Source organism: Bos taurus, chromosome 8, assembly GCF_002263795.3.
Source record: "Bos taurus isolate L1 Dominette 01449 registration number 42190680 breed Hereford chromosome 8, ARS-UCD2.0, whole genome shotgun sequence".
NCBI lineage: Eukaryota > Metazoa > Chordata > Mammalia > Artiodactyla > Bovidae > Bos > Bos taurus.
Window position 1 is genome coordinate 98080981 of NC_037335.1, and position 10310 is coordinate 98091290.

General features: G+C 38.2%; 1 non-coding gene across 1 annotated transcript; it reads left to right on the forward strand.

Annotated features, from left to right (window-relative positions):
- Positions 1-5809: 5809 nt before the first annotated feature.
- Positions 5810-5880, forward strand: TRNAE-UUC (transfer RNA glutamic acid (anticodon UUC)). The gene has a single exon. It is a non-coding gene; the product is annotated as a tRNA-Glu (tRNA).
- The last annotated feature ends 4430 nt before the right edge of the window (positions 5881-10310 follow it).

The following is a 10310-nucleotide window of genomic DNA, read 5'->3' on the forward strand; positions in this document are numbered from 1 at the left end:
TGATGTTCAGACATCTGGAACTTATATTTGGTGTTGACTAATGAGTATTATTATTTTATTATGTATTTATATATGATCTGAAAGAAATTTGAGGTTATATGCCACATAACTCTGTATACACATTGAACAACGACAAATTCTTTTTACCCATTACACTTATGATTTATTACTTGGGCTGAAGAAGTTCTGAGTCATTCAATTGACATATAATTGTGTTTTGGAAGATAGTAATGGGATAGAGAGAATGTAAAATTGCCCTTAACATATATTGTTAAAATAATTTGTAAGTGGACAAAATGGACTCCAGAGATATTATTTCTCCCATTTTAAAAATATCAAAGGATAATTAATATGACAACAAACTCCAGTGCTCCTTTTGAATGAGTAAAGATGACGCTTGGTCTTAGAAATACATGTGGGTATGTTTGAAAGGGCAATAAACAATGCATAATGGATCTGACTTCAAAAGAATGCCTATTGGACAACCAGGCCTATTTCAAAGTCAAATGCTCAATACCCAGTTTGCTTTGGTACCAATAAGCCACAGGTAAACACCAAGATCAAAGGGAAAGGTGGGTGTGTGGAGGGACATGTGATGACATTACTTTTCCACAAAGCCATTTCCCCCAAGGGACAGGGACGGCATCTTGTAACAGCCTCTGTTGTATATTCAGGAATTTATTTTAGAGGAGTGTCAGAGGTAGTTCAGTCCATTAGAACTGCAGCGTAAAGGCCACCAAACAAGAGATACACTGAAGGAGGCATGCACTTGGAGAAGAGGATACTGAGCCGGAAAGGGATAAATGGGGCCTTTTTAGGCCACGCTGATCCATGCTTGCTTGCTTCTCCCTCCCACTAGCAACAGCAGTGTAAACTGGTTTGGCCCACCAGCAGGCCGTGTGGCCCTTTGAAGAAGAATGAGCGCTCTGTGTATGCTGGCAGAGCAGCTGCCAACAAAGGCCCAATGGAGTGTTTAAAAGTTCCAACTTGATGCTGAATCAAAGCCTTTCTAGAGGCTGAAGCTGTGAACAGGATATCCCATCAACAGGGAGATGAACTCTTCTGCAGCTCCCCTACTGAATCCTTATAATTGACTTATCTACTGTGCCAACCGTCCCCAGTTTCAATGCCCACAGTGGGCAGTATTCATTCAAAGTCATTAATGAGGGTTCTGTTAAATCTTACTGAACTATATTTTGGGACTTGACCAGGAGCTAGCAGACTCTCTAGCAGGGGTAAGGTAAAAAAGACCCAGTAGATCCCACAACAGAAAGAAAGAGTTCTGAAAACAAAACAAAATCCAAATGTGGTTTTAAGAATGTGATAAAATCAAATATTTCCAGTCTCCTCCCTCATACTCACACACCTTTCAGGGACTTTATTGTCCATGATAATCAGATTAGAAGATTGCTCAGAAACATAAACTTAGGAAGAAATATTAGCCTTACTTTGAATGGATGCAAAAACCTGAGATGAAGGGCTAAAAGTTGTAGGCTATGTTTTGATTGCATGAAAATTATTTGCCCTATATATTTTTAAATGCATCATAGTATTTTCCTTTTGACTGACTTCCAATGAATGTCTCTCTTGTCCAAGGGATTATGTGAGGGCCAGCTGATTAGAAGTAAACAAGAACTACATACACTGAAAGTATACAGAGCAACAGATGAGTTGCATGAACAAATCTCATTATAAATGACAGACAATAGAGGATGTCAGCCTCTACCCCTGATTGCCCTGGTACTTGCCCAAAATGTTCTCTTCCTTAGTAACTATTACTATCCCAGTGCCTAAGCTAGTACCTAAGTAGGTCAAAATACCAGTTTATCAGCTAATCTTTCCTATCACACCTCCCACTGAACCTGAAATTAGGCCATGCTTCCAACTTAGGTTGATAAATTTGGATTTCTAACAAAACAACTAAGTTCTAATTCTCTCATTCTAGGGCACCTCTGTAGCTCCATATTCTAACTCTCAGTAGCCATCAGTGTAGATTTGTGCCATCTCAAGTTCTGTTCTTTTTATTTCTATCATCCATCTGTGATCATATTGTTGACCTGATGATGTTAGAGTTGCCCAGCACTAGGTCTCACCCCATTTAGCATATTTTGCTCATATAGGCCACATTCACAGGACTAAATCCCAGTTCCACTCCTCTAAACTTTGAAGAGCTGCTATTTTTCTGCTCCCAAGCCTCACTCCTAAATGTGGTCACTGCCTGGATTCCCAGATCCTACTAGGCACCAAGAGGAGTTAGAAATACAAAGATCACTGAATTACATGCTCGCTCACAATCCCTTAGCACTTCAATACCCTGGGGGGAATTTAGGCTTATGATATGAACTATTTTTAACAAACTGGTTCTGATAAATTATACTTCTTAGTTATACATTTTACAAAAATACACAGAAGAATATAAAAATTACCAGAAATCCAACCAGTAGAGATGTGAACCTTCTTCCAGACATTCCTCTTTATGCATATATGTAGACATTCCATGTATTTTCTATAAATTGGAAAATGCAAATACTTAAATACTGCTTTTTTCCTCAAATACATGACACGGATCTCTTCCTTAGCAATAAATACGGAGATATATAGTCATTTTAATTGCTGTAAAATATTTCATTATCTGTCTATATTATAGAACAGTTAACCAGCTTCCTATTAATGGGCATTATATTCTATCTTTCATATTAACAAGAATATCTTAATGTTCCCTTTTTTGTCATTTGCACCAATATCTCCTTCAAATAAATTTCCATAAGTAGAATGTGGATGTCAATGTATATTTACATTTTATAATTTGAAACATATTTCCAAGCTACACTCTTAAAGGTTTGTGCCAATTTACACTTCCAGAGACGGCACAGGAAATTACATCATCTACCTATACTCTCATTATATTTGAGGGTTTTTTTTTTTCCTGAACATGTTTAATCTTTGCCAATCTGATAGGTGAGTTTTATGTTCATTAACTTTTCTTTGATTATCAGTGAGGTTGAAAATCTTCATATATATTCATTGGCTATTAGTATTTCTCCATTTGTGACTTGTCCATGTTTATTACCATTCTTTTTTATTTGTATAAATTTTTTCATGCATTGGTTAATGGTCCTTTGTATATTAGAAATATCACCCCTTGTTTTACCTACCAGTGCTGCAAATATTTTTCCAGTGTGGTGTTTCAACTTTCAACTAATGGCTCTTAGTCACATAAATGATTTTTTTTAATTATTAAAAATTTCAAACATCCAGAAAAGAGAAAGAGAAATAAAAGAGACAAATATAAGTGAACCCCATGTGCTTACTTCCAGCTTCAATATTAATTAATTCACAATCTTGTTTCTGTTTTAAACTCCTCCTTCTTCCAATCCTGTACTCTTTTGTAGCAAACAAAATATCATATTATTTAACTTACCAATAATTTAGTCTACACTTCTAAAAGATAAAGGTCTTCAGAGAGTTTGTATTAATATCATCAAATTTCTCATACCTTCATTTATGGTTTTCTTGTTTTTGTGATCTACTCAAGTCATTCTCATGGCCAAATTATTTTTTGAATGTATTTATGACTTCTAAGATTTTCACCTGACTTCTTTCTACAGCTGCTGCTGCTGCTGCTGCTGCTAAGTTGCTTCAGTCATGTCCAACTCTGTGCGACCCCATAGATGGCAGCCCACCAGGCTCCCCTATCCCTGGGATTCTCCAGGCAAGAACACTGGAGTGGGTTGCCATTTCCTTCTCCAATGCCTGAAAGTGAAAAGTGAAAGTGAAGTCGCTCAGTCGCGTCCGACCCTCAGCGACCCTGTGGACTGCAGCCTTCCAGACTCCTCTATCCATGGGATTTTCCAGGCAAGAGTACTGGAGTGGGCTGCCATTGCCTTCTCCGTCTTTCTACAGAGATTTGAACAAATACAGAATTCTAATCGAATATCATCAGGCAGCTCAGTTTGATCAGTAGTGGAAACACTACTGAGTCTATGGCTTTCAGTGGAAGTGACAGATGTCTATTCTGTCCCTTGAGCATGATTTGCAAAGTTTCCATTTAGTGTGACTTAGATAACTACATATCATGGCATTCATTTATTTTTTTATGTGTAATCACTGAACTTGATAAGTCTTTCATTCTTATTTAATCTGTTTATACTTATGATGTGTGCTACCAGGCGGATGGAAGTTCTTTGACGACTGACCAGTTGGAACGGTCAGTCGACTATTGTTGTTCAGTTGCTAAGTCGTGTCTGACTCTTTGCAACCCCATGGACTGCGGCACTCCAGGCTTCCTTGTCCTTTACTATCTCCTGGAGCTGGCTCAGACTCATGTTCACTGAGTCCATGATGCCAATTCAGACAGTGTATGGATATGGCTAATTGAGAATGTATAATAATTAATGGTCTCTTACAATAAAATGTGTTAATTTTTTTTAAATTTTATTTTATTTACCTTTACAATATTGTATTGGTTTTGCCATATATCAAAATGAATCTGCCACAGGTATACACGTGTTCCCCATCCTGAACCCTCTTCCCTCCTCCCTCCCCATACCATCCCTCTGGGTCATCCCAGTGCACCAGCCCCAAGCATCCAGTATCGTGCATCGAACCCGGACTGGCGACTCGTTTCATATATGATATTATACATATTTCAATGCCATTCTCCCAAATCATCCCACCTTCCCCCTCTCCCACAGAGTCCAAAAGACTGTTCTATACATCAGTGTCTCTTTTGCTGTCTTGTATACAGGGTTATTGTTACCATCTTTCTAAATTCCATATATATGCATTAGTATACTGTATTGGTGTTTTTCTTTCTGGCTTACTTCACTCTGTATAATAGGCTCCAGTTTCATCCACCTCATTAGAACTGATTCAAATGTATTCTTTTTAATGGCTGAGTAATACTCCATTGTGTATATGTACCACAGCTTTCTTATCCATTCATCTGCTGATGGACATCTAGGTTAATATTTTAAATAAAACAAAAGAAAATTTTCATCTATTAGTCATATATGTTAAGAAGCAGAAGTCCTGCACATTCAAAATAGCAATTATTCAGTCCAGGTAATAAAGGAGAAATAAAAGAACAGGGAAAAATAAGTGTTTACTAAATATCATGAATTTGAAGTAATACTCATACACCTTACTAAAGCTATGGATCTCAGAATACATTCATCTTATTTTATACATAGTCGTTAAAACGGCACTAGCCTATCCCACATCACATCAGAAAAAAATAAAAAACTGATGGATCAGAATGGAAAGATAAATAAGAAGGTAACAACTTCAGAGAGGAGGTGATGAAGCCTGTCAATAAAAAGTACACACAAGAACTCAAAGAACTAAGGGACCTGAAAGCAAAGAGGCTCACACAGAGCTGTGAAGGCAGGCCTCGTTGTTCCATAACACTGTGCAGTGTGCATAGTGATAACCCTGAGGCACGAAGGGAAAACCATGGTATTTACCACAGTCTCTTTAAGAAAGCATGGAGCTCATTCATTTTTCATCATTTTCCATCAGATAATTATATTAAAATTTACTTTTAACTTTATATTTAAGCCTTTTTGGTAAAATTTCATTTAAGCAGTTCATTACTTCATTAAGTCATATAATGTCAGTATTAATCAGTCACATTTAAGAGTCAAATCCAAGTGGAATAAGATTCTAAGTAACACAAACTCAGATATATTGCATACTAGTTAAAAATAATTTTTAACCCAACCTTGATTCTGTTGCATCACTTCAGTAAAATTTGCTTGATTGCAGAACCCTTTATCAGGAAGCATCTCAGAAGTCAAATGTGGGGAATTCCCTGGTGGCCCAGTGGTTAGGACTCAGCACTTTCACTGCTGGGCCCAGGTTCAATCCCTGGTTGGGGAACTAAGATCCTGCAAGTCACATGGCATAGCCAAAAAAAATAGAAATTACAACATCATTTGAAGGTCCAGAGAATAGTAAAATATATTCTAAGTAAAACATGTGAAAACTGCAGGATAAACCAAACACTAGAATCAAATATCTTTAATTCTTATGTTCTTGACCATGTAAGAGAAATGCTGCCCTGGTACTCTATAAACTTTACAACTTCAAACAATAGTTTAATAACCATCCATAACTCAAAAAATAGATTCAGATTACAAAAATATTCTATGTAGTTTGAAATCACAAAAACAAAATGAGTAACTGGTTCAACCCAGTGAGCATAAAATATACTCTGGAGAGAAAAGAACTAGGATTCTATCAATAGGGTATTCTTTCCTGCCTTTGCCTCTAGTAAACCAAAATTCCTGATTCAAAGTGGACAGTAGATAAGTCAATCCTAGACTAGTGAGTTTTTGGTCACCAGCAAGGAGGCACAGGCAGCATGACATCTTACAAATATATATTTCTACTTTTTATTAAATGGATCAGATTATCAATTACTTTTAAACACTATCCTTGAAGGTCTGATTTCCAGATATTATTTGCTACTGGGAACATAAAACAAAGGCCCTGGGTACTCTCCTCTCATTTTGTGAAGTTATCATTTCTATAGGCTCATGTTTCCATGGTCACATGTATGCAAGAACAATAATTGGCTATGTCTCTGAATGGCTGCATCAACTGTTAAGCTAGTTCTCAATAAGGCTTGGCTTGAGTGACCACTGGGACCTTTCAGTGACCCGAGTCAACTTCCTGAATTCATCCATTCACTCAACAGATATTTTTGAGGGCCAACTACAAATCAGGCAATGCAGAATATCAATCTACCAAAGAGGTGACAAACCAGAGCCACTCACAGTTTTGGCAGAACAGTCCAACACCCTCAAGCCACTATGTGTGCAGAATATTATATGCTAAACACTCAGTTGTTGTGGTTTTTGTTCAGATGTTCAGTTGTTCAGTCATGTGTAACTCTTTGGGACCCCAAGGACTGCAGCACGCCAGGCTTCCCTGTCCTTCACCATCTCCTGGAGCTTTCTCAAACTCATGTCCATTGAGTTGGTGATGCCATCCAACCATCTCGTCCTCTGTCGTCCCCTTCTCCTCCTGCCTTCAATCTTTCCCAGCATCAGGTTTCATACTAAACCCCATGAACAGTATGAAAAACACTCAGTGGTTTGATACAAATCTGCTGAGAGGAACTGAACTGCGTGGAAATATTAAACGGTGAAATATGCACATGGTGTGACTGCCTTCAAGAATCTCAAATCCAACAATGCTCTATGAATTGATTCAGAAGCATTTGTGCTTAAAAGAAACATAAAAGACAGGTATGAAATCTCATTTCTGTTCCCAGATTCAACTCCTGACTTCATTTGAGGTCTACTGTCTCTAACGTTACTACAAGTTATTCACCTGGAGGTAAAGAATAATCCTTCTTTGAGCTGAAATATATTAAGGAACTATTGGGCTTTTGTTTTTCTAAGAAAAATATTTTTAAAAATAGCTGATATGGATTTTATATATATGCTGACTTTCATTAAGCTATTGCCTTTGCTTGAGATTGTCATGCAGAATTTCTGAACTGGAAAAGATCATTCATATAACCCATTACAGTGATATTAGAACTGTTAAACACAGGTTCTACCATGAGGTGGAGGAAGATGGTGTACATAGGTGAGACCTGGAACCCCAGAGCCACCCTGCTTTAATATTTTATCTGTTTATAATCCCAGGAACATTTAAAGAAAGTGATATATGAGTATTCTTTAAAGAGCTTGAAATCATTGAATTAGCCTAACTTCTTTGTGTTATGAAGATACCAAAACTCAGACAGAAAGCTGACTTGCCGAAAATCACAAAGTGGGTAGGCGACAGTACCTGGACTCAAATCAGTATCTCTCCATATCTTGTTCAAGAATTGTTCAGTAGGCCATTTTGCCAACTGGTCAGGTATTCAAATGGCCAAAGTACTAAGGTTATGACTGTATTCCACCAGACTGTGGCATGATAGTTCCTATCCTTTTTAGGACATTTGTCAAGTTGTGTGATCTCCCTTCTCATTCCCTCTGGAGGGGAGGACATCTGACAGCATAATAATGACTCAAGTTTGCTCTAAGAAGCTATCACTACTATCAGGAAGATTTGTCTAAAAGGTTCTATACTAAACAGTGTGAGCACACCACAGCTGTGCTCCAGAATGGGGCCAGGAAGCATCAGGCTCTCTCCAGGATTGAGGAAGACAGAGGTGATGAAAGGAAAAGATGGAGGAGCATCAAAATTAAAGCACTTCTAGACACCCATCTGAAGCAGAATCTGTTCAAAGGAAAGGCAGACTGAAGACAGAGCTAAAGGGCCATTTTCTACCGCCCTTTGGTCTCTAAGTGTGTTTGATACATAGTTCAAGGCTGTACTATACAACTTTCTAGATCAAAGACCTACATGTGAATTTCATGATTTTATAATTATGTGACAACTGTTGACACCTACCTACCCCTAATCTTATAGGAAGCAGAGAAGAATTATGTAATAATAATTATTGTGCTCACAACTTAATAATAAATTTCTGTAGTTAATGTGTCTTACTGAATAGATGTATCACCTTCTCAAACAGAAAAAAATGAAACAAAAACTGTTTTATATAAAAATGAAGATATTCAAGAGAGAACATTATAGCTAAGCCTATACAAAAAGGAAAGACCAGAGGATAATATAACAGACTCAAAATTGAGTCCTTGTTTACATTTATTAGTCTGCTGAGAATTACTGATGTCTCCACTTTGTCGGAGAAGGCAATGGCAACCCACTCCAGTACTTTTGCCTGGAGAATCCCATGGACGGAGGAGCCTGGTAGCCTGCAATCCATGGGGTCGCTAAGAGTTGGACACGACTAAGTGACTTCACTTTCACTTTTCACTTTCATGCATTGGAGAAGGAAATGGCAACCCACTCCAGTGTTCTTTCCTGGAGAATCCCAGAGACGGAGGAGACTGGTGGGCTGCCGTCTATGGAGTCACACAGAGTCGGACACGACTGAAGGAACTTAGCAGCAGCAGCAGCAGCAGCCACTTTGCCGAATTTTTTGATAGGCAATAATTTTATCTGGGAGTGGACTATCCTTTGCTAATTCCAACCTTAGAGCCCCAGTCTTCCCAACCACCCAGGTAACATGTGTCTATATCTGGATTCTTGAATCTAGGAAACATCCTGACTTATGCCTTTCTCAGACTACTTTAACCAAGATCTTATTCTACCCTCTGTGGATTTTTTGACCAACTAATATATTGTTTCTGCTAAAAATAAAAATTTTGTCTTAACTGATTAATTAAAGCATAATACAACCAAAGTCAAGTTTGTAATATCCAGGTTTCCAAGGGCATTACATCTCACTTTGCACCTAAGGCCTCATACCTTTATTGCTTTGTGTCTCAAGAGCAATCGCAATAGTTAAGAGGGTAGCTCTGGAATCACATTGCTGAGTTCAACTCTTAGCTCTGTCAACTACAAACTGTGTGATCTTGAATAAATCACTTAACATGCCTATGTCTCTGTTTTATCATCCCTGAAGTGGAGATAATAATAACAGTACTGACTTCTTCATAGGATTGTTAGAAAGCTTGAATGAGATAATAGATGTATGCTGCTAAGAACAACAATGGAACACAGAAAGTATTTAATTAATGTTGGCTATGCTTGGTTGGTGGAGGAGGCAATGGCACCCCACTCCAGTATCCTTGCCTGGAAAATCCCATGGACAGAGGAGCCTGGTGGGCTACAGTCCACAGGGTCACAAGAGTCGGACACAACTTAGCAACTAAACCACCACCACCACCACGATGATCAATTTTATGCAATTATGTGGATCATGATGAAAGTGAAAGAGGAAAGTGAAAAAGTTGCCTTGAAACTCAACATTCAGTGCCATCACTTCATGGCAAATAGATGGGGAAACAATGGAAACAGTGAGAGACCTTATTTTGGAAGGCTCCAAAATCACTGCAGATGGTGACTGCAGCCATGAAATCAAAAGATGCTTTCTCCTTGGAAGAAAAGCCTTGACCAACCTAGACAGCATATTAAAAAGTAGACACATTACTTTGCTGACAAAGGTTCATCTAGTCAAGGCTATGGTTTTTCCAGTAGTCATGTATGAATGTGAGAGTTGGACTATAAAGAAAGCTGAGAGCTGAAGAATTGATATTTTTGAACTGTGGTGTTGGAGGAGACCCTTGAGAGTCCCTTGGACTGCAAGGAGAGCCAACCAGTCCATCGTAAAGGAGATCAGTCCTGAGTGTTCATTGGAAGGACTGATGTTGAAGCTGAAACTCCAATACTTTAGCCACCTGATGCAAAGAACAGACTCCTTAGAAAAGACCCTGATACTGGGA